This window comes from Ambystoma mexicanum, chromosome 2q (genome assembly GCF_040938575.1).
Source record: "Ambystoma mexicanum isolate Mex_15411 chromosome 2q, UKY_AmexF1_1, whole genome shotgun sequence".
Classification (NCBI taxonomy): Eukaryota; Metazoa; Chordata; class Amphibia; order Caudata; family Ambystomatidae; genus Ambystoma; species Ambystoma mexicanum.
Genome location: NC_090924.1, coordinates 135630923 through 135657183, shown reverse-complemented (window position 1 = coordinate 135657183; position 26261 = coordinate 135630923).

Here is a 26261-nt window from a genome sequence, read left to right as displayed (position 1 = left end):
ATTGTATATTGTACTGTAGTCATCATTTAATGTCATTTATATAGCGCCTTTTACCATTACTATCGTCTCAACGTGCTTGTCGCTGGAACGCCCCCAGGGACCGCATTCCAGAGTATGGGAAATTCTCATGGCGGTTTCGAATGTGTGTGTGCATTTGGCTAATATTATAAGGTCTCCAGTTAGCAACCCAGTAGGGCAGGCAAAATGCATGGGTGCTCAGGGAGGTCACGAGAATGTGCTAGCGCAAGAGACACATTATGTGTTCAGCTAGAATGAATTTTCATATGTTGTTGCTGTATGCTAATGTTACAGGTGTTGAGGCAAGTCTGGTGTAAAGAGGCAAAGACATAAGTGCCCAGATGCATTAGTTGTAGCTGTATTCTAATTTGTGTTGATGGATAGCCGTGCATGCGGCAAGTGTCCTCCGAAGTCGTGTGTTATACGTACCTTAAGCTCAGTTGGAGCTTATCTTTGATCTTGCTGTGTGATCCGATCGTCTGTGTGAAAAGAGAAGGTACCCTCATAGGGTCTTTTAGGCTCTATGGATAGGCTACCCTCAAGGTCTTCTAAGCGCACTAGACCAGCTAACTTAATACATCTTTTAGGCATGACAGACAGGCTACCATAAGATCTTGGGACCATAGGATATTCTAAATGCAATACACACGCTACCCTTATAGTCTTGCTTTATATCTTTTATGTTCTATATTGAGCTACCTTCAGGCATCTTCTAAGTGCAATATCAAGGATACTTGCATTTATCTGTATGTGTTATGACCGCCAACATATAGATATACATGCAATGGATATGTTCTCATATATAACTTTGAGCACAATGGACAGGCTAACATTATAGTGCAACACAAGTGCCCACTCACAAGTCCATCTAAGTGCAGAACACTGCCCACCCTCAAATCCGTCTAACCTTCACTGATCTTCTGAGTGTAATGTATGTGCTATCTTCCCAATTTCTTCTAGGAAGTACATGTGCTAGCCTTCACAGTTTTTCACATGCAATACATTTGTTAATCTAAACAATGTCTTCTGAGCACAACACATGGGTAACCTACCCAATATCTTCTAAACCCCCAAATCCATCTTTTCTGCCCCCAAAATATATCTAATTGTTACAATTTCCTGCCCCCACTATAAAACTAAGTGCAACCCATTTTCTGACCCTAATATCCATCTAAGTGGGATGCCTTTCCTACTACCAAATTACAGCCAAGTGTGAAACATTTTTACCACCAGGATACATCTAAGTGCAATACATTTCCTACTACCCAAAATACATCTGAATGTGACACGATTCCTACACGCAATATACAGCTAAGTGCAATATGTTTCCTACCCCAAAATGCATCTAAGTGTGGCACATTTCCTGCCACCAAAATACATCCAAATGGGACACATTTCCTTTCTCCGAACTACAGCGAGTTGCAATATATTTACCTACTCCGAAAAATCCATCTAAGTGTGATGGCCTTCCTACTCGCAAATTGCAACTAGATGCAATACATGTCCTACTCCCAAGAAATCCATCTAAGTGCAAACCTTTTCCTACTCCCATAGTACAGCTAAATGCAATACATTTCCACCCCCAGGATACAGCTAAGTGCTATACATGCCCTACTCCCAAATTACAGCTAGGTGTAATACATTTCCTACCCCCAAAATCCAGCTAAGTGTGACACTTTTTCCAATCCCAAATTACAGCTAAGTGCAATACATTTCCTACTCCCCAAAATGCATCTGAGTGTAACACAATTCCTACTCTCAAAATACAGCTAAGTGCAATACATTTCATATCCCCAAAGTACAGCTGGCTGCAATACAATTTCAACCACCAGAATGCAACTAAGTGCAATACATGTCCTACCATCAAAAGCCATCTGAGCATGATACATTTCTATTCCCAAAATACAGCTGGGTGCAATACATTTTCAAGCACCAGAATGCAACTAAGTATAATATGTTTCCTACCACTAAAATAAGCTTCAATGTAAAACATTTCATACTCCCACAATCCATCTAAGTGCAAAACATAGATAACTCCCAATACATCCATCGGACTATCTAGGGGGTGTAGCAGGTAATCTACACAATGTTATATATGATGGTGGTAATGAAGAAAGGAGTGGGAAGGTTTAGATTAAGCACAGTAATGGCTCTGTTCACTGCCCATTCCACCTTTCCTTAGTTGGGTGTTTTGTTGGTCCCACATGGGCGAACAGGGGAAAACATGCAGGGGAGCTGCTCAGAAGGGAGATGCCGTTTGCCTTGAGCACTTATCTGGCTGCCTGGGCAAGGCTGTCCTGTGAGGTCCCCTGAAATGGAGCTGTTCTAGTCACATGAGGGGACACAGACCAATGAGAACCAAATTGGTGGTTGGGGGGAGTGGGGCGGGAGGGACAGGGCATGGATGAAGGTGGATGGGAAAGGGAAGAGGGAAAGCAATCAAAGGAGGCTGCCAGGACAAAGGCAAAAGGACATTTGACTGTTTTAGCAATGCTAAGGGGTTGGTGGGGGAGGAAGAAAGCCAGAAACAAGCAAAGGACTACAACACAAAGCCAGGGAAACCTACTTGCAGATCAGCTAAAATAATATAATGCAAAACATAGTAAAACACAAAAAGAAACTTTAGACACAATCAATCAGCAAGGCCAAAAAAACAGATTGGAAACTCACAAATCATCCCTCCTGAAGGCACTTTACAAGACACAAAGCGTATTGGAAATCTAAGTTAAACACACTCAAATTGACCAAAAAGCTCCAGCCTACCCCTAACACCCCTACCAAGAGGTTCTTTTGCACATACATTATATTCTCATTACAGGCATAGCACTCTTATATGAAATGATATCACTATTCGTATTACAGGTGAATTGTGAAGTCATAATAAGAACCTCAATATGGCAGCCAACGAGTCTCCGAACATGGAAAGTGGCTGAATGGCAGTATACACCCACATTCTCTACTGTGGCAGTGAGTGCCACGTTGGCATTGGATGTGTTTGTCCGTAGACCCTTTAACGTCTTCCTTCCAGTTCTGCCCCTTACTCACCGCCTATTTCTTCTAAAACATTTACTTTACTCTGGTCCCACTGTGGTGGTACTAAACCTAATGAGGATGGGGAAGGTTTCCTAGACAGCAATTGCTGCAAGCAGTTGGTGAAGAACCTCACTTTTCTCAGGCCTATCAACTCAAACTAGTATGCCATTACTGGTAGGGAGTGCCCCCTGGGCATTAACAACTTGATGTCATCTAACTGAGACAGGGGAGCAACCACCATTGAAAAATGATGGTGGCGACCAATATTGTAATACATACATTTAGAATTTCAGTGTTGGAGCACTTTAGCATCACTTTTGAAAATGACTGCAGGAAGGAATGAGTGACCTGTAGGAAAGATTGAGTCAGTGAGGTCTTCTTTTCACTTAGTAAGTAGGAGTTTTTGAGAATATTCTTTTTGGAAGGTATATATTAAACAGATTAACCAAGCCCCATGGACTATGACCAAAATATTTATGGACTCAAGGGGTATGCCTATGGTAAGAGATTTGTCACTTTTCGAGTGTGGGGTCTGGAGATTTGCTTGTGGACAAACTTCCTTTCACCTATAGTGTCAGATGGATTGTGGACATTATCACCATGACAAAAACACTACATTTCACCTTTAAAGAGTGTCTATTATGCCCATTGTTCCAGGGAATAAACACTCCATTTCACCTATTAGATGGTATTGTCTCACTCAAAGGAAGTCTGTATAAGTCTTTTACCTGTTGAAACAATAGGTTCAGGAGAATTTGCCACCCTCAGCAACAATGCCTTACCCATTACCTGAAGGGTAGATGGCTCTACTGACTTATATAGATGGATTGAGAATCTATCCCCGTTAGGAAGGGTGAATTCTGGGAATTTCTCAGAGACAAAAATACATTTTCCCTTATATGAAGTAGGGGTTTTGGGGATTCACCTATGGACAAAGAGCCTGTCAACTGTAGGAATAATGGGCTTGTGCGATTCACTGATTGATAATTAACTTTTTACATGCAGAAAGAATGAGCTCTGGAAAGCAGCAGAAGGACAGAGAACATGTCATTAAAATGTGAAACTGCACCAGTAAGAGTTATGCAAAGACAAGTTTTTGTAATGTTGGAAGAATCAGCTCTGGTGATTAGCAAAGAGAATTTGCCACATATAGGAATGAGATTGCTTCTGTGGAGTGCTATTAATTAGCTAGCTATGTATGGGAGTATGTTTATTTTGGATTCACCAGAGATGGAGAAATTGTCACCCTGGGATATAAAACAGGTCACTTGCAGAAAAGGTGGGTTCTATGAGTTCATACGACTGGGGAAACTGTTGAACCTAGGAAGGAAGTGTTCATACATGGGTAGAGACTCAGCCATCTACAGAAAACATCAGTTCAGTCATCTTTAAAAAGGATGGTCATCTGAGGATTCACTCTGGAGTAAAAAGAACCTGTCACATACAGAAACAATGCTTTCTTGTTAATGAGCCAATAAGAGTTGGTGAGTTAAGCACTTGCCTCAGACATTTTTATTTAGCTTGGAGAACACAGGTTCGAAACTTGTCAATTCCAATTCAGTACTTTGCGAGTTTGAAGTCAATACATTGACTACCATTACAATGGCTTATAATAACACCTAATAACTCCTAACTCTACTCTATGTTTTAACCTAGCAGCAAAGCACCCTAAAACAGGTATGTCATCTATACTAGTATATAGTCTTCCATCTCTCAGGCAGGAAAGTCCAGAGTACTGCTACAGGGATGCAAATGCTCTTGCTTCAAGGCAGGACGCGCTAAATTGGAAAGTGCCAGGATTCACATCCTATTTCCTGCAGTACAGGAAGAGCTTAGCGGATTTCAGCAGGTATATCCCCACACATACCCACCACCTCCTGTGCTACCACTAGTTTATTCTAATCTTCCAAATCTATCATGAAAATTGGGCCAACACAAACATTCCAATAAATAAATAGATACATAAATGAATATACAAAGTAGCTCACTTCAAATAGCATGTAGGTCCAATAAGACTTGAATGAGAAAAAAAGTATTTAACAAAGAAACAGTGATTCCACTCTCTGAGAGTTAATGTATTCAGAACTGTGTTTTGACAGACATGGGTGATGTCAATGTAATCTCTAGCACTAACACGTTTAGGAAATTGACACATGGATCAAGATCTATATCAACACCACCATTAATTAATACTGGGTGTATTTATTTCAACACCCCATTGCCTCAAAGGTTCAAGACAGGAGATTAAAAATCAATTGTGAATTTGTCTCATTTTAGAGTTTACCGGATCATCCATTCTTTGGATTCTTTCTAAAGGCCTTAACTCTGAGTAATTTTGGATGTTAGGCCAATACAATAACTTGCCTATTTATGCAAACACTCCTCTACAGAGGAGGTGCTCTATATTCATGCAAATTCATCCTTGGTTCTCTCGATGGGGTGATGTCATCATCAAAGGGGCGGTGCACTAGTTCCAAATATATCCTCTTGTATCAATCAATGCTCCATCAGTGGCAAAGCTTCACCCTCTCTGACATTTGTCCAGCTATTCTCTCTGCTTACTCCTTCCCATGACTCCCTTCCATTATCCATTAGCATCATCTCTGGAATCCACAATATTGGCTTGAATCACTTAGTCCATGCCCAGCCCCGGTCTGAGCAAAATTCTTCCTTTGCTTTCCTTAGAAGACTGCATTATACTGGTGACGTCCACTACAATGAGCTCATTAAATTATTGTAATGGTGTCTATCTGGGACAAGCGAAGTACCAGATGCAGCGACTGCAAGACCTTCAGAATTCAGCAGTGCGTCTGGCTCTTCTACGCTGGTTGCACTGGCTGCCGGTGGCAGCGTGGATCGAGTTTAAAATTCTTTGCATTGTCCACTGAGCCATGCACAATATTGGTCCACATTATCTCGAGAAGAAACTGGAAAGGTATTGTCCAGTAAGAAGTCTCCGTTCTGAATCTCATGTTCTTCTTAAGATTCCAAAATACCATCGAAAGCAGTCGGGTGGCCGCTCCTTTTCAGTGTTGGCCCCTAGCTTGTGGAATGCTCTTCTGTTATATATGAGAGTACTCAACAAGTATTTTCCTTTTAGAAAGTACTGAAGACTCACCTGTTTAGCTCCTGGTCCTCTGTTTAGTTTAACGTTAGGCTGCTTTGTTCTTGTGAGCTGCTCTCCTCCCAGCGCTTAGATGCCTTTGGTCCATAGTCTACGCTTTATACATTTTATAATATGGGGCATGGCTTGGCTGCCAGGTTGTGAGCAGTTGCATTTCAGAGCTCCTCCGTGATCCTGAAGACAAACGGGTCAAACTGGCCTGATTTCTATTGAAACACAAACTAAAAATGATAGCAAGGTGTCAGAATAGGTGGAGAACAGCTGGGAAAAATCCTGCCGTGTATGAGGGCATGGAATGGCCACACAACGACAGCAAAGACCCCAGGAGCCATGGCCAAGATGGCGGAATGATGCCGGCAAGTGCGGTGAACAGAAGCTAGGCAGTGTGTGCCAGAGCCATTGCCGGCAAAATTCAGGTCCGCAGCCAGCAAAGTAGTGGGGTGCACCTCGGAAGGTGGCACCTGATAATCCAACCCCAGCCCCAATGCACAGAGGACCGCAGCACCGTAATAGCCTGGTGGCGTAGTGGGGATGCGGATAGCCGACGGAAGATGCCAATACAATGCGGTGCAGTGACGAAACAGAGTGGACCCCCGGAAGACCGCAGGGGGAATCCAGGAGATAACAGAGAAGATGCACAGAGAGGCGGGAGCGCTGGGGGAAGAGCTGAGGGTGGGACCCTTTGCACCCCGCCCTTCCGAGGGAGAAGCCGGACACGCACACAGGGTGCCCTGGTGTGAGCTGGCATGGACCCCAGAACTGGTAGGCCATCTGTGAGCCGAGGACAGGCCATGACAAGGGCTGCTTGGCACAGTGGCACTGGGGCACACGTGAGAAGCAACAACCCCATATGGGAGCACAGCTGGGGGACAAAAGTGGCTATACAAGTGGGATCCAAGAGGGACTCCTGAAAGAACAGATAGTAGCGTGCCCCGTCCGTAACATCATAGACCCGGCACGACGGCACAACACTAACCCTGAGGAGATCCACTGAACCATGGCCCCCAAAGGGCCAAGAGAACACAGCAAGGAGACAGTGGAGCATGGAAGGCTACAGGGGCCCAAAGTGCAAGACCAGCGCAACTGATGGATTGGGCCGCTGGAGACAACATAGCTAACGCCAGAACCAAGGAGCCTTGCAATAGGAGCGGGCTTGCGCCGGCGCCCACCCAGAACCAAGGGGAGGCCAGCACATGCTACATCCACAAGACGATGGAACCCCCAGGTAATAGGCCTGTAGCACCGCGCATACAGACACTGCAAAACGGGAGGTGAGATCAAGCCGGCGGCCGCTGGTGGGGGCCCACCCTACGCTACACCTGGAGTAAAAGTGGGATAACGGCTGTGCCGCTCTCATTCCTCTGTGGCCCCCCCCCAGCCAGCCAGAGTCATCAGAGGTGAATTGTGAATAAAGGGGCATGCAGGCAAACCGAGCAGGGCACAGCGGATACCCACAGTCCAGGAACCAGATCCCTATACGCACAAGCCGAAGCAGTTGCACCAATGGCCAGTAATGATTAGCTGACGTGGAAGAGCACAACCCACCCGCTGAGCACTCCAGTGAACGTCAGCACAAGAGGGGGCAATACGGGGCAGCATTCCACCAGGCTAAGCCTGCATAGGACACTTGAAACAAGTGTGATAAACAGGGAATTTATTACGTCGGGGGGCCCGGTCCATCGGGTCTGCCAGAACCGACACTAAGGCAGGCTGCGCTGTCTAACCCAACCCCCAGCAGCAGGAGAAGACCATATCCGAGGTGAGACTGGGAACGGGAAGTGAAGCTGTGCGGCATGAGGACTCAAGCACAGGGGTCACTGTAAGAAGCCCTAGAGAATTTAGGAACGTGGCAAAACACAGCCCATTGACCAGGGTATCAGTGTAAAAGGGTGAGGGGACAGAGGAAGCCAACCAGAGCACCGCAGGAACACAGAGAAATCCATACGTGACCCTCACAGGAATGTTTTACCGTGGGCAGGGGGCCACAAAAAAAGTAACTCTCGAGTGCCATACAAACTCCTCAAGGCAACCCAGGGAGTTCAAAGAAAGGTCGATACGATGCACAGGAAAAAGGAAGCGAGGCCCTGCAGCACCAGTACCCAGGCCACCAACTGCACCAGACAACAGTGGTGGAGGGCTGAGAGTAGAGCAGCCTCCAACACCCTGAGAGGTGGCGTACCCACCGATACACTGCCCTTGGTAACCTGCAAACCCCAGGCAACCCACAGCAGCAGACTGCACCCCAGGCGAGAGTGAGACCATGAAGTGAAGCCACGTGACAAGCGGCCTCAAGCTCAGGGGTCGCTGCAAGCAACTCTTGGCTGAATTTAACGACATATTATGAGCACAACCCATTGACCAGCCATGTCTGCAGTGAAGGGTTATTGGAGGGAGGAGGCGGACCAGAGACCTGCAGAGACAGGGAGAAATCCATACAAGATTCTCTCAGGAACATTCTGCGGCAAGCAGAAGGCCACCAAAAAGTGAGGCCTGTATCCACGGTGAATAGCCAAACCTTGAGTGCCACACAAACTCCTCAAGGCAAGCCAAGGAACTCACCAGGCGTTGAGGAGGAGATAGAGGCTTGTGTAACAGCACAGGCAGAAACATTTCAGACAAATCAAAGGGAGAAAGAGGCAAACAGACCAGCATGGAATCCAGCCAATCCCTCATCAGACATGAACACGGGAGCGACCAGCTCAGAACAACAGGAAGGATGATGCAGTGATGGCCCTATACTAGAGGCTATAGCGGCCCTAAAGGTGCCCATGGAAAACAAACTAGATGCGGTCATGGTGGATATGAGCCTCCTACGGCAGGATGTAAGGACCCTGGCGGACCGAGTGGGTACGGCGGAACAACAAGTGCAGAACATCGGAACACTGACATCGCCACCACCCAGTCCTAAATGTCAGATGTACTACAATGGGTAAAGATCCTTGAGCACAGGGCAGAAGATGCAGAAGGGAGGGCTCGAAGAAATAACATCTGGATTGTTGGGCTGCCAGAGGGAGAGGAAGGAAGGGACCCCACAAACTATTTTGAAAATCTGCTGCCGCATGAGATCGGGGCAGAGGTGCTGTCCCAGGGCTTTGTGGTGGAGAGAGACCGACTAGGAAACCACAACTGGGTGCCCCGCCAAGATCAATAATCGCCAAGATCATGAACTTTAAAGACAGGGAGAAAATACTAACATTCTCAAGGGAAGTGGGGGGTGATAACCAGGAAATCCTCTATAATAACAATCCACCCAGACTACACGGTTCCGGTTCAGAGACAACAGGCATGATTCGGCCCAACTAAAGAACGTCTCAGGGTAGTGAACATATGTTACATGCTGCTGTACACCGCCAAACTGAAGGTGAAACAAGAAGGCCGATTGTACTTCTTTGAAATTACGGAGGAGGCCCACGCATGGATGGACCAACAGGGCATCCCTTAACTCAGAGACAGAAATGCCGATAACAACGAGGACCTACTTCAGCAACAACACATGGCAACCTAGCACTCGAAAGAAGGTGAAGACACCATTGATATGACGCAAGCCAGAAGTGGTACAAATAAAGGAGCGACGAGCTTTGCATCTGCTGCAGAAGATGACAGGACACAAAACCCCACTGAATTCTCCAAGTTCAGATGCCAGTTCTAAGGCATCACACTGCGGCGGGACTGCCCCACCTAGGAGGGTAGAGCAAGAGAAGCAGCGGTGTCCGAGCAGGGGGAGGGTGGTTGGGTGTTTGTTTATGGTTCATATTCTTTGTTCAGAACAAGGCACAAGAAGGGGAGAACACTTCATATGGATGAGATGGCATAGCGGTGCAAGAAACACAAGGCGTAAAAGGGTGGGAAGACGAAGGCTGTACATTACGCTACCCAACAGGGGACTCCACAGGAGCCACATGGCTTGAGGAGGGCATAGGCACTTGGGGATCGACTAAGGCAGCAAGAGCAATGCTCAACACAGAGACAAGTGACCAGCATGAGGGCAGGACAATCAGCATGGGCTCATGGGAATGGAAGGGCCCATACGAGATACGCTGATATGAACTCAGAAGAACTCACAATAGCGACCTGGAACGTCTGGGGGTTTAATGCCTATGTCAAGAGGCTGAGGGTGCACACCTGGCTTAACAAATCAAGGGTTAAAATAGCAATGCTGCAGGAAACCCGCCTGACGAGACATAAGCAGATCAAGATAGCAGCTAAGTGGGGTGGACACATGTTCAGCTTGACCTATTCACCTATGCCAGAGGGGTGTTAACGTGGATAGCCCTGGGGGTCCCATTCCAGCTGGTGACACAAGAACAGGTTAGAGAAGTCAGGTGGGTGTTGGTGCAATGGATGCTGGAAGACAAGGAGGTGTGCTTGGTTAACACGCATGTCCCAAACCAGGATGCAACAACGTTCTTTCAGAAATTGGCACCACGGCTAGTCCCATACATGGAAGTAGTATTCACTTGGGCAGGTGATTTCAAGTGTGCATTGGACCCGCTCCTAGATCGATCAGATGACAAATACAACAAACTGGCCTCGTCGGCGAAAGCACTCCGGAAAATCTTGGAGCACCTGAAACTGCAGGACGTCTGGAGGAACCTGCATGTAGACAAGCAGGGATATTCCTACTATAGTGCCCCACACAGTACGTTTATACGCATAGACTATCACTTTACAGGTATCAAGACACTGGGGGAATTCACTAGCGCACATCACAGAGCAAGAACACTCTCAGACCATACCCCAGTGACTGCGACATGGGACTACATGCACAGGAGGGCCCCAATACTGACATGGAGACTTATGGCGGACACTCTGCTAGAGGGGGAAGTCCAAGGGCATCTGCAAGATACAATAGACGATTACTTCCACCTCAACACGGGTAGCGTAGATAGATCGGCAAGTGGGATACATTCAAGTAAGTTAATTAGAGAAGCAGGATTGGAAGACAGCAGAAATTAAAGGGAGGGTCATGACAGAACTTGGGGAGATTGAATGAGAAATAGAGAGGATGGAATCACAGGCAGGCTCAAGGGGGGGGGGGAACAACCTGAATGTATATCCCTTAGGTTACACTGCAAACCAACAACCTGGGAGAAACTGGGAAATCTAAATTATGCTAAATATTATGCAAAGACTACATGCTGAAGGGGAGAAACCGGGAAGGCTCTTGGCCTGGCCAACCAAACAGGAGGTAAGGAAAGTCCCGATTAACGCAATCAAAAATACTGATGAGGAAGAGTTGAGGACCCAAGCAGGAATAAACCAGGTTTTTTCAAAATTCTATGAGAATCTATACTCGAGCACCTGTGAGGCACATGATTCAGATATTGCAGACGCACTAGACTAGACTGATCTTCCAAAGCTGGATGCAGAACATGCACAGATGCTTGAGACCCCCTTAACGGTAGAGGAAATGGAGGCCGTAATAGACAGCCTCTTGACGTCCAAAACCCCAGGACCCAATGGGTTACCAGAGAGTTCTACAAAGCATATAAAACCACTCTAGCCAACAAATTACTGGAGGTGTACCATGAAGCGTTTGAAACAGGCCAGTTGTCAGACAGCATGCGATAATCCCTAATATTACCCATCCTGAAACTAGCTAAACCCCCCTGGACTCTCTTATAGACCTATCTCATTGATAAATCAGGACTGCAAAATACTAACAGCAGCCCTGACCAATAGGCTCAAAGGAGATATACACATGCTAGTCCATCCAGACCAAACGGGCTATGTCCTGTGGCATAACACCTTGTGGAACTTGCAGAGGTTACAGCACGGCATCGATCGAATCAACGACGTGCGGGGTGAGTGTGCAATAGCATCCTTAGATGCGGTTAAGGCCTTCAATTCTGTGAATTGGAACTGGCGACTCAGGGTGCTGACCCACTTTGGTATGGGAGAGGGCTTTTTTGGATGGATAAGGTTGCTCTACAAGGAACCTAGTGCCAGAGTCAAGACGGGCAGGCATATCTCGTAGGCATGAATGGTACACAGGGGCACAGAACAGGGCACCCTGACCGACTGGAGGCAACAGACGCCTACGCCAAACTATTGGGTATCTCCATTAACAAATCAAAATCCATTATATACCCCCTCGCAGAACTCAGACTACTCCCCACGGAGAAGTTGCCACACCTGGGTCTCACGTGGGCACCACATACTTTCAGATATTTGGGATAGACATATATCACGATCCCGCACATACACACACTGCAAATACGCAAATGGCCCTGGAAAAAACAATGAAGTCCATGGAGTTCTGGAGGACATTGCCACTGGGGATGATAGGGAAAGCAGCCCAGTTAAAATTGACGGTCCTACCCCGGCTACTACATTACTTTACAAATATACCCTAATACATAGCTGGGTCTTTTTTAAAGAAACTAAACTCGATAGTGAGAGAATTCCTGTGTGGAGGAGGGCGGACCAGACTACCTCTACATGCACTACAAAGGGACTACCTGTCCGGGGGAATCAATGTGGTGGACTATGAGAGATACTATTTAGCGGGGCAGCTGCAATTTGTGGTCCGATGGTTGGGGGATGAAAAATCCATAGACTCACTGCTATTCCATTCGGCACTGCAGAATAGCTATCTATGATAAATCATCTGGATGGGAAAATCCTGGGTCAAGGGACTGCCTACCCTGCTCAAACTAGGGCTAACGTTATGGAAGACAGCGTAGAGGGTGCAGGGAACCCAAAACCCATGCTCCCTGCAGATCCCCCTGGCGGGACTTGCGGGCACCAGACCAGAAGCTCTGGCTACATATAGGACACACTGGGAAGCTAAAGGAGTGGCACAGATCGGAGACCTATGGAAGGAGGTAAAATGAGTGGATTTCACCACCCTCTTAGAAGACCATGAAATAAACAGAGGGCAGTTCTTGCTGCACAACAGCATGGTCCAAACTATCAAAAGGTGGTGGCCGGACCTCACCGGGGAAACAGAACTACAGGAAGACCTAGATGAGTGGTAAAACATCTCACAAGGAAGACACACGACATCAAGGCTGTACGAACAGCTCTGGAAAACTAACAATATCAAGAAACTACAGGTGCGAGACCAGTGGGAGTCAGACATCCAGATAGAAAATGAACACTAGGAAAGGTGCACAGTGCAAGGAGCAAGCGCCATGATTATCGTGATTGAGAGAGACACCCCTCAAGCAGTGCCATTGGTTTATGTTTTGATGTTTGTTGTATTGTTGTTTATGTTGAATGTTATAAAATCCAATCAAGAAATAAAAAATAAAAAAAATATCATTTTTTAGAATTTAATAATAATCACTCTCCACACACTTCCCCAGTCTGATCGATATGAGCGGTAAACATCTAATTATGGCAGCCCTTTATCATCCTAGCAGTCTAGCTTTATTAGCAGACCTCTTAATGAGGCTGTGAACATGTCATGGGCTTTGGATTTACGTAGACCTGGTAGAAAAAAGACAATTGGAAACAAATAAATCCATCCTGCATAAATGCACATTGTCTTGTGAGAAGCCTAAAGTATTTGTTTTGTCCCATAGTTTCCCTTAACACTTCCGAGATGGCACTTGGCTCAGTCAGTGTTTTGCAGTGTTCTGAATTTGGCACACTTTATTCAACTCGAGGATGAGTTGATGTTGGGTGGGCTGTGGCCACAGATTGCGTTTCACTTCTGCACAGACTGCTTTGATTTTCTGCCTCATCAGTGTCTGACTGGCTGACTGGCACTGTCTCTTTCTCTGATTGGGCACTGTGGAAAACTAGCAGCTTGCACCTGCATGCCACATGACTGTTCTGGACAAACCTGCCCAGCTCAGTAACATTTGTATCTATTGCACCCTGGGTTGGCTGGCACAATAGAAGGCCCACTAGCATCGTGCTGTGTGTTGAGTGATAAGCGGATTTGAATGAGCTCTTAATCAGGACAGTATTATCACTAGGCCACCACAGGACTCCAATTAAGATTAAAGTCTGTGGGCTTCATTTTAAGTCCGGGCATAATCCTGCTGGTGCATCTGGTGGATTGCCGCCGGACTCGTAATAATTTACTGGCACCTGACTTCCCAGTGCCACCATCTCATTACGAGTCTGGCGGGCCCGGGAAGTCCGGCGCTGGTAAATTGTACGTCCCCATTCCCATAGTGTGCCATAGGACTCTATGGGAGGGGTACATGGAAGCGCTGGTACTGTTGCTAACGGTGCCGGCGCTTCGATAAAGTGTTTGCCTACTGCAGCTGCTGAAACCGGCAGGATCGGACCTGTCAGGCACAGCAGCCACGGCAGGCAAACAGGTAGTTTGCCGGGCCGGAAACAAGGGTGCCGATGAGCTTACCAGCACCCATGTTTTCCAACCGGCAAACTTAGAAGGAGGCCCTGTGTGTCAGTGATTTAACATAAAATGATGCCGCCCCCCTGTGAGCACTACACAGGGTACAGCTATGTTCCTCAAAGAAGAGCACACTGTACCACAAACTGCCAAGCCGGCCTGGGTCATAATGCATGCAGAATGCACTTGATGAGAGGATCATGCTGCCACACTAGCATGCCGTGCACTGAACTAGATGAAATATGTACGGACATTTTTTTTATCAAACATTACAGCTTTCACATAGCTTAGAAACAAGGTGAGTTGGTGCCTGTATCCTGGCCTCTAAACATACTAGCACCCGGGATGCACAAGCAGTAACGTTATTATGCATATGCCAATGGTCGAGGCAGCTTTTTTTCCTGAGGAAAGCACCTTTGGAGGCATTGGCATTGTAAAACATGGAAAGTCAGTGGCAGAAGGTGAACTATTCGAGTTGAGGGGCATTTACATCTCACACATTATTTTAACTAAACCGAGCATGGTGAGGAAAACCTACGCAATGTAGGGAGGTTACCCTCGAGAACATTTTTGAAATAATGTATTGAAATAGTACATTAGCCTGAACAATTTTAGAGAAAAGGGGTATAGAAAGCCATAAAATGTACAATTGGTTCTCTAGCGAAACACATGAACAAAATCCAGTAGATGAGAAAGCGAGGGAGGGACTCTCGGAAGGGGGTGTTGCATAAAGAGTGTGGGGCATTTCCTAAAAGGGGAGGCTGCATGCCCAAACAATAAATCATGAGACCCTACAAACATGTATTTTGATTTTGGGTCACTCAGCATGGTCTTGGTTGGTCTGGTTTACATCCAGTCTGCATATATAATAATACAAATCCATTGCCAGTTTGTAAATAAATTGCTCTCTGTTCATAAAACACTCACACTCAGTATATAAACAAGTCATTCAGTAATGCACATTTTCTTAAAAATGCAGAATACCTTCAATATTAGCACTAATATGCTTGTTGGTCCCCTGCATGTAATTTTTAAAGGTTTTCAGAACTGAGTAAAAGAAAGAATGAGTACTGGCAAAGTCACCTCTACGCTTTCATTTGTACTCTCCATTTTGAAAGAGAATGTAAAACCTGCTTGCAAATTGTATTTTGCAGCGTACATTTACAATAGAGTTCTATGGCCTCCACCTACTTTTATCAGGTGTTAAATGAAGAGAGATGCTACAGGAATCCATTAGTTTTTCACCTCTCATGCAGGTGTAAAACTAGGCGTTTTTGCACATGGCGTGGGCATAAATATGAGGACATGTATTTTTGCCCTGCTCTCTCTTGCTCTGCCTGCAAAAGATTTTTAAAATGATGCACAGCAGTAAATCTAAAGACTGATGTAAGATTTTTAGGCCTTATATTTTTCACTTTACTGCACAAGGGTTTTTAAAATGAGTCCCAGCAAGGAAATTGTCCTTATTCTGTAAATAAATTACCTATGAGCAGGTGGAGAGGGACACATATCAACTTGCTTCTTTGCATAAAATCAAAGAGCACTTTGGGAACATCAGAATGACTACAGGTTTTTCTATTTGACAAATATGTATGTGATGGGGTTTAAGCAGAAATCCTTCTGAGCACATAGTATACCCTGTGTTTGGCACACATATCGTTTGTCACAACACTCACCCTAACAATAAAATGTGTGCAAACCGTGGGACATATACACTCTTTTGGACAGCTTTGCCTCTCGTTTGTCTGGTCTGGGCTGACAAGTTTCAGCTTCAGACGTTCGCTGCGTTTCTTCTTATGCAAACACTCTAACATTAGTAAAGGTGAGGTGGAATATTTTGGGTGGACCAAAGGTATAATTCATCATTTTGAGGGAGCTGGTACACCCTTAACCCCTCTGGTATTTGTGCCCATGTACCGAGATAGCAAACAGTACGGAAGGCAGAACTCGGCAGAATTCCAGCTGCCTCTAAAACAACTATTAAAAGCATGACTAGCGTTTAGGATTCCTTTTTTTTTTAACTTAATGTATTTATCAATTCAAAGTCAGAAGTGTGTAAATAAGGAGACCTGTATGGTATAATGCTTATTTAGGACACTATTAGCATTCAAAACAGCAATGCAGGAATCCACATGCATGTTGCTTCTTAATCTAAAGTACAAAGTTAGCTTTACAAACATTAAAACATGTGTGTAAACCCCATCACAGACTAAAAACAAATGTGGCTTTGACGCCATTTTAAAGTTCAGCCATTTTCATAAGTTTACTTGCTAGAATTACACCCATTTAGAAGAAACAAACATGACAAAACGCAAAATGCAGTGGGTGTCTTACCTGAGTAGACCTGTGTGGCAAAAAGGGGGCAAGATCCAGAGCTGGACGTGGGTAGATGGGCGTTGGTAGATGATCTTGTGTTGCTGATCTGGGCACTATGCGTGCACAGCATGGCAAGAACAATGACATGCGGAGGAGATAGGGGCAGAGAGAGGGAGAAATAGCAACAGAGAGAGAAAGACAGTAACGAAGAAGAAACATATTGGACCACGTTTTCAAAATAGGTAGAGTGATCTTGAGACGAAAGGGAATAACGAGAAGAACAGTGGAACAAGAAGAAATGAGAAGAGGAGATGTGAAAAGATGATATGTTGAGTAGGGCAAAAAGGTGCCAAGTGTGGGATAGGGCGCTGATGGATGAAAAGATGAGTGAAGCAAAACATAAATTAAATTGTTTTTTGGATGAAAGGGGAGTCGGACTAAAGGATATAAGTGATGAGCTATGGGGGAGGTTGGGTTGGAAGGAAAGATGACTAAGGAATGAAGCCAAAGTTGTACCCTTGGGAGTGGATTAATTGCTGGCATTATGAGTGTGAATCATAGCTAAGTCTAGGGGTAGTTGATGCATCATTCCACGTGGTAGATCATCCACAGATGGATTGTCAGAGGTTTAATCAAATCTATGGTGCCACAGAAGCTCGTTCAGTCCCACTGACATGCTAAATCCGTGGGAAAGAAATCAGCTGTGAGCCTTTACTAGTTTGTCAACACTAGGTAAATAGAGAGATATAAGACCTTAATAAACACATTATTGCCAGACAACGTGGTCTTATTAGTTATTTTTGCACTATTCGCCCTCACAATACAAACAAAATGTGCAAGGCCAAACTGATAACATACTTACAAGGAACTAGGACAGAATTGTTATTTTATCCAGTTGAACTTAAAATATGCCTGAGCGTTAGTGTCAAGGTGATTTTTCCAACTGAAGAGATGACATATTTACTTCACATCTAATATATCTTGCAGAGCACGCAATAGATCTAAGACAACACTATTGACCATGGACGACCCTCTATAGTTGAAGGATATGGCAAGTCACCAAGGAGCATTTGACCCCATACAGGAATATGGCTTTTGGCTTCATTACACTATTTGATCACGTAACTTCATGGTAAATTGCAATACCTTTGCAAATTATAGTAAGGGTTACTGTATCTCAATTATAATACCACATGTAATCTAACAGATACGTAATTTACAGCGCTTTACAGCTCAGAGTATTCTTTTAATCCACTATTTATGTTTAAACAACAATTACATTATGACATAATTTGCTTGCTGTGACATCATCACGTTATACATATGGGATACTGTTTCACTGCTCTCCCCATCCAAAATGAACATGACAAACAAACATGTTTCTTAGGCCTATCCCAACCAATTCACCCATGTCTGCTCTATCCAGAGGCCCATCCCTGCCTTTAGGCCCATCCCTGCCTTTATGCTCATATCTTTCATGAGACCCATAACTGGACTGAGGTAAAGTCCCATCCCTTACCAGAGACCCATTCCTGTTTTGGGACCAATCCTTGTTTTAAGGCCCATGCTGGTCTTTGACCCATTTCCAATGACAGGCCCAACTATTCTGTAAATCCATCTCTAACCCGAGGACTATCCCCTTGAAGCCCCAAGTCCCATCCACACAGCAATGCCCATTTCACCTCCTAGACCTTTAACCTAGGTTTGAGCCAAATCCTGCCGAAGGTCATTCCCTCACCAAAATCCATTTACACTTAAGAACCTTGGCCACGGCCTACTCTGCTTCAAGACTTGTGTCTGCTCGAAGGCCAAGCCCTGTGCCACAATATGGCCCTATCCTCGTAACTATGGTGCTTCATGTAAAAGATTCAGTTGTCCTCCATGTATTATTATTATTGGGGGTTGCAAAGTTAAAGTGGCTTTAGCTGAATTTCCAGGGTTTTATTGCATTAAGTTCTCACCTTAACGTCCCTGCAACTAAAGTGTTTTCTTTGAATTTCAAAGGTGTTGTTACAATGGGCCTCATTAGGAGTTTCCTGATCCAGAAACAAGGGTGCCGGTAAGCTCACCTTTGTTTCCGGATCGGTAAACTCTGAGTCTGCCTGCCGTGTCTCCTGTACCCATTCGGCAGAAACCGATAAATAAAGGGATTGTCCCTTATGCTTATATGGTGGAAGCAATACATCAACTAGCGACAATGAAGATAATTGAAAGGAGGTCACACTGAGCCATGTGAGTAAACTTGAGTTTATTATAGGAAGCCCCCACGAAGCCCAATTCCACCGGTCTCACTGCGTCTCCAACTGCCTCTCCTCCGGTCACGCGGCAGCCTTGCTTGAACATATACAAAGGCTCGCGTGACTGCAGCGAGGCAAAGAGCACGAGAGAACATGAAACTCTCTACACATCTTCCCCTCTAAGAAAATAAAGTAGCAAAGTAACTAAAATTCTTAACAACTTAAATAATACATTACTAAAACATGAATTGAAGCAAATACAACATGAGAATAAAGATGAATTAACATTTGCCACCCTAAAACCACTCTTTGCATATACCTAAATACTTTAAACAATAATGAAGTTGACACTAATGAAAATAACGAGCATTCATAAACTCTCATCCACACAGGCTTTGATCTTATTCCATGAGAACCTTCCCCATTCAAGTCCTCTTCTACCACCACACCAGCATTTGCATCATGCTGCTCTCCCAGAATCCTCTTTCGACTCTACCGCTCTTGCTAATCTTCCTTTTGACCACACTTCTCCCCCTTCTAGGATGACTACACTCTTTTTTACTGCACATATCTTCTTCAGAACAAGGAACTTACTTTCCACACACTTATTCACCAACCTGGGGTTTTTAACATAAACCATCTCCCCAACCTTCCACTCCCGATCCTTCACACTCATCTTGGCATCATACAACTCCTTGTTTCTCTCCTGACTCCAGCTGATAAGTCGCATAATGCGAACCCTGTCTACCTGAACAACTCTGGACATTCCTAGCCATCCTGGACAAAGCCTTGTCCCAGGCTCTCTACCCTTCATGGACACAAATGGAGAAACTCCTGTCACCGAATGTGGTGTCGTAGGATTGTTCCAAGTTAACATAGCCCTCCAAGGCTGTCTCATTCTCATGGCCATTTGCAAACCCCCCTTCAAATATCTGTTGACTCTCTCTATGAGACCATTTGCCTTGGGGTTATACAGTGCAGTCCTAGTGTGTTTTATTCCATAGCTAGTTAAAAACCTCCTCATGGCCTCAGACACAAACTGTACTCCATTATCTGATACAATCTCAGCGGGTACTCCTTCTTTCAGAAAGACCCTCTCTAGGAACACAATCAATTCCCTGGCCATTACTTCTTTAATAGCCTCCCTCTCAATCCATTTAGAGTGAAAGTCTACCACAACAAACAAAAATCTCAGGCCTTCACCTAATCCCACTACTGGACCCAACTTGGTCCAAGGCTGGTCAGGTATTACGTTGGGGACTAATGGACTCTGCACTTGTCACTAATCTGGCCAGCCATACAATCCTTGACATAGCTCTCCGACCTTCTGTCAATCCCTGGCCACCAATAGCTCTGCCTTAATTTCCTTTTCATGGCCCCTTCCCCTGGGTGTCCCTGATGTGCAAGTTCTACCAACACCGATCCGAGAGATTCTGGGGGAACTACGCATCGTCCCCTCCTTAATCTGTCTTCACACAAATTCAACTCTTCCTTAATCTCCCACCACACATTGAATCTTCTATCTAGCTCCTTCCTGTCCGGCCACCCCATCACAGTCCACCCTTTGATCAATTTGAGATCTTCATCCAACTCCTCTTCCTGTGCCCACTTTTCTTGACTGACAGCATTTTGTATCTCTGCTACTACCGACTCCTCCACTTCTTCCTTCTCGACCTTGTCTACTGGAACATTCCCAACTGGCAGCCTGGACAGGCAATCTGCCACCACATTTCTTTTCCCAGGCAGATAACTCACATCAAAGTTATAATTTTGAAGTCCTAATCCCCACCTACTTATCCTAGGGGAACCCATAGCCCACCTTCCACTTTCAAAGAGTTGCACCATGGGTTTGTGGTCCGACCTGACAATGAATCTTCTCCCCCACAAAAAATATTTAAAGTGATTCACAGCTCAAACATTGCCAACGTTTCTCTTTCGATAACGGAGTACTTACACTCCGCATCCCTGAGCACCCTAGAGGCAAATGCAATGACTCTTTCTGTGTTGTCCCTGTCGTATTGTACTAAGGTCACCCCTAAACCCAACAAGCTTGCATCAACTACCAAGACAATCCTATCTTTGGGGTCAAACCTTCCCATAGATGGTGCCTTGCTCACTGCCTTTTTAATACAATCAAAAGCTGCCTCCCATTCTGAAGTCCATTCAAACTTTGCACCCTTCTTGAGCATCATTCTGAGAGGTGTGGACACCTTGGCAAACTTCTTTATGAATCTATGATAATATTTGTCTAATCTCAAGAACGATCTCACTTGATCGTTATCTACTGGCACGGGAGCACATTTCATTGCCTCCACCAAACCTCTCTTATGTTTCACCCCCTGCTTATCAATCTCGTGCCCCAGATACTCCACCCTGTCAACGGCAATCTTACATTTGCTTCTTCTCACAGTCAACCCAGCCTCACTCAATCTTCTTAATACTTGTCTCAAAATCACATCATGTTCTCTGATGGAGCTTGCATATATTAACATATCATCTTAAAACACAATAATATTGTTTACTCCATTCATTACTGTCTCCATTGCCCTTTGGAATACGGCCGCCGCCGAGGCAAGCCCGAACGGCATCCTGCAATATCTAAATGTCCCAAAGATTGATATAAATGCTGTTAAGTGTTGACAGTCTTCCTTCAGGGGAATTTGATGATATGCCTGAGAAAGATCAATCACTGAAAACACCTTGGCATCATTAAGCACTGACAACTTGTCACCAATTATTGGCAAAGGATGTTTATCTATTAAAATGTTCCTATTGAGGTCCCGGAGATCTACACAGAGCCTGATGTCTCCATTTGACTTTGCAGCGACCACCACCGGTGACAACCACCCTGAACTCCGGCTCTTCTCTATGATTCCTTTCTGAAATAATGACTCAATTTCCAATTTAAGTTTCTCGCTCATCTCGTGAGGCACTGGCCTCACCTTGTGCACCTTAGGACTTGCGCCAGCCTTTAACCGTATTTCATGCTCAAACCCTTTCAGCAAGCCTACCTCCTCTTGAAACACCATAGTATATTCCTTTTCCCATTTGTCTCTCAGCTCAGCCACAGCAATAGGTTCTTCGCCACTTGCTTTTATTCTAATATACTCTGATCACCCCACCCCAGGAGAGACGAACCTTCTTGAGAAACATACACTTCTGAATCACAGCTTCTCCCTTTGTACTTGATGGAAGCTTGGAACTTTCCCAAAACCCCAATTCTCACATTGCCATACGCATATGGTTCTATCCTGTGCTCCTTCAATAGTTGCACCCTTCAAAAGTTGCCTTCGACATGAGGGTCCACGGCGAACAACTGTCCACCTTCATTGTTACTACTCTACCGTTGACCATAAACACATCTTTTGGTGCACCTCCCATGTGTGAAACTTCTGATACTTCCAGCACATGTTTGGCCTGAATGTTTTTCAATGTTGCCGAACTCTCCTCTTGTTCAGGTAACCTTCCACCAGACTCTCCAAAAATATAAAGGGAAATCAGGTATCACTACAGGTTTCAAGGGAGCAAACCTGACATATTATATCAAAAAGCAAAATTGGGGCTCCCGCGCCTAGTGTGGGTGTGAGCATGCGTTTTACTGAATCACTAAAGAAATCACACTCAGGGATAATTAAAAGACAGTACAAAATCGAAGTCTAAAGAAAATACAACCTGACCTCATTAGGGAATACGATTCACATTGAAATTTTAATAAAAAACATGCAAGTATTAAAACCAACTGTGTAAAACTAACATGTAAAATCTAGCATACGTGCTGACAAAATGACTAGTGCTAACAACACAAAGTGCTAAGTGCTATTGGCCATCTGGCTACAAAAGGGCAAGGCACAAGCATCATACATGGCTCCAATTGTACATACAAAATTGTAGACTGTTCTATCTTTTTTGAAATAGGTCTAATTTACATTTTCAATCAAAATACAACCAAACAAGAAAGCACACAAAGTACATAGATAGATACCTTCTTTGTTGGGTGTTGTAAGAGGATTCAATTCAGCACTACAGCTAAGTTAACGCCTAGTCTAGAATACTGAATGAAAACCCTTATTGATATATCTTTATGTCCAGTTCATGCGTTCTGGATGACTACCCCTATATAACACCCCTCTCTTGGAATCCCCCTGACCCCACTGAGCCAAGAAGTAGTTCTGTTTTGCAAGTTTAAAAGGTTTATTTGATAATTTAAAATATATATATATATCACACTTTATAATAAATTAATAATTGAATAGCACACTTAATCTGATATGATAAAGATCAACAACGGAGAATCTGGCACTAGCACACTTCTTATAATCACTAATGAGTTGACTCACACTTTATAATAAATTAATAATTGAATAGCACACTTAATCTGATATGATAAAGATCAACAACGGAGAATCTGGCACTAGCACACTTCTTATAATCACTAATGAGTTGACATGAAATGGATAAGGTAGCACACTGGTAAATAGGAACAAAAGTATAATGTGGTAGAGGATGCTTTATGTAAGCTCAGGTGGATGCAATATTCAATGAATGCAGTACAGAAAATACTCAATATGATTTCAACCAAACAATGTAATCACTTTTCTCTGGCAATCCCCTCCCCCCCTTGATGCAAGGCAAGGAAATGGAAGGAAAACACACAGTTCTCAGAAATGCAATCAATGTAAATCAGTTCACCCCAGCAAGCTTACACTACAGAAAACAGATAGGAGTTTTGAAAACACAGGCAAAATGCTTTGATATGTGCTAGCAATGGATGAGAAATATGCTGGAAATGCTTTTAATTCCCTTTCAGAGGTTCAGGGTGAGTGGTATCTAGTTAATATTAGTCCAGGCTCACACTAGCAATGATGCAGGGATAGTTAGCAGGTTAAACGAATTTCTGGCAAATGGAAGGCAATCAGCAGCTGATTTTACATGTGGAGAAATTTGCAAATCGCGGCAAAATTCGCGGATGCGCCGAGCGCTATTACAGAGGAACCACAAGGACTATCTCTATCGTTTGGGGTCCTAGGAAAGCCTAGGATCTCAGCTTCAAAATGAAAGTTACTGCAAGTCTCTAGCACAAACGGTTGCGGAGATATGAGCGATTTTGTGAAGGTCGTTTTTCAGATTTGAAATTTTAAAAGCTCAAAAAGACAAGTGCAGCTTGCAACTAGAAAATGACAAGTGACAGCTTTACAAATGACAGGTGACAGTTAGGAGACAGTTCTACTTAGATTAAACTAGATTGAATTATATTATTTAACTAGGAGATTGGTTCTGCACAGTTTTCTAGGTACTCACACTATATTCTTGAGTGAAATGGGCCTCATCACGGATCTGGTCAGGGTTTTAAACTCGCCTCTGGTCTCTGCACTTCACAGTGATCTGGGTCAGCTCTCTCTGGTTCTCTGGTCTGGGTCTCTAGTTCTGGATAGATTGAAGTCTCTAGTTTGGCTCTCTGGAGGTTTGATGGAGGTAAAGTAGGGATTTTTCCGGCAGAGCTTCCAGCGGCAGATGGATTTGAAAGTCCCTATCTGTCCTGTCTGTCTGCTTTTATGTGTTTAGAATGTGGGTGTGTTCTAGCATCACTGACCCTACCTCTCCCTCAGCTTCTAATTGGTCAAACTTCCATTTATCATTTGATTGGCGAAGCTAAGTTGTGTCAGAGTGATGTCATTTTATGGCTTGCAGATAGGACACTCCCCTGTCAGATTGCACATATTCTATATTTGATAATAAAAGACATATTTCACAGTTACACAGTTGCTTCAAATTACATATACATGGTGTGGCTGAATTTAGCCATGTCTCTGTCCAAATCTGCTGTTTCTAAGAGCTTGCATTCAGAAATGGCACATAATTGACTTTTCTAACTGATTTTTCACTTTCTGACATTGACCCAACTTTACATACATGTGTGCAGGGAGTATGGACATTAACTGATGAAGTTTCAGATTTTTAACATGCATACATTTAGAGTAATATCCACTTTTCCGCTAAAACCCCCCTGAACACGCCACCGGGTCGAAAAACCTCTTAAAATGTGGGCAGAAAAATCACAAGAATTATGGTATCATTTATAAAATTTTCACATGTCCGCTCTATGAATGATCCATCTTTTTAAAGTTATGTTCTGGCTCCAAAGGGGTGTGGTTTCCTCTCAGCACAAGGTTGAATTTCTGGTTTTTCCAGTTCTGCCAAGCCAGCTTGCTCTCACAGGCAGTGGTCCTCCCAGCTTCTGCCAAGAGGAAGCTACATTTTACGACCGCTGTAATAAAACCTTTGCATGAGTCAAGACAGGCTTTGTTCAGAGCTCCTGTAGAGCACAGGTAATTCAATTATCAGATAGATGGCATATCCTTAGTGTGAGCAGCAAAAAGGCAGATGGGCCTGGGAACACAGTTGTGACTCAAGTTTCACTCCTGATGGGGGTAGTTGCCAGGCAAATTGGAATCTCTTTAAGCTGTCATTTCTGTTCCCCAGTTTCTGCATTCAAATAAAACTAAACATTTTCACATATGCAGCTAGAAGGCTGATTCTAAGTTTAAAACTATGACATTTAAACAATTGCAACCTATGTGACACTCAAAAGTAGGTCACTCAGTCAATTTAGACATTTAGATTTTTTTTAGTGTCTTTCAGTCCAAATTTACTTAAACTGCTGAAATCCACAGCGCAGCCAGTCTTGTTATAAACCTTCAAGTCACTTCAGAATATAACTTTACATTGGATCCACCTCTCAGTAAGTCTTTCTTTGGCCTGCTTTGGGTTCATTCAGTTTTACACAAAAAAGTAAAATCTGGTGTGGTTTTAAAATGCCGGCTTTTGGATAGTGGTGAGTACTGGTACTGCACCCATTTTTGGGATTTAACAAATGAATTCCCCACAATTCTAAGTTGCATTTGGCAATCAGCATTGCCATTCCCAATGGTTTCAGACTACTGTGTGGGTAGTCCAATGGTGGTTTTAGGCAGTGTCCTTCTGTGCCCATAACATCGGCAAACATGGGTGGCAGCCTATTCTTCATGCATTTCCCTGTGCATTTTCTGGGAAGCTCTGGCCATCATGATGTTTTCCATGTCAGTACTGCACAGTTTTGAGGTATGGCTCGGATGCATGGGTAAATACATCCCACAAGCCCCCCTCTTGCGATGGCCATTCTATTTCACGAATGGGACTCGCAAGACCTGGGATGTTTCCTCATCTTCTTCCAATAGATGGC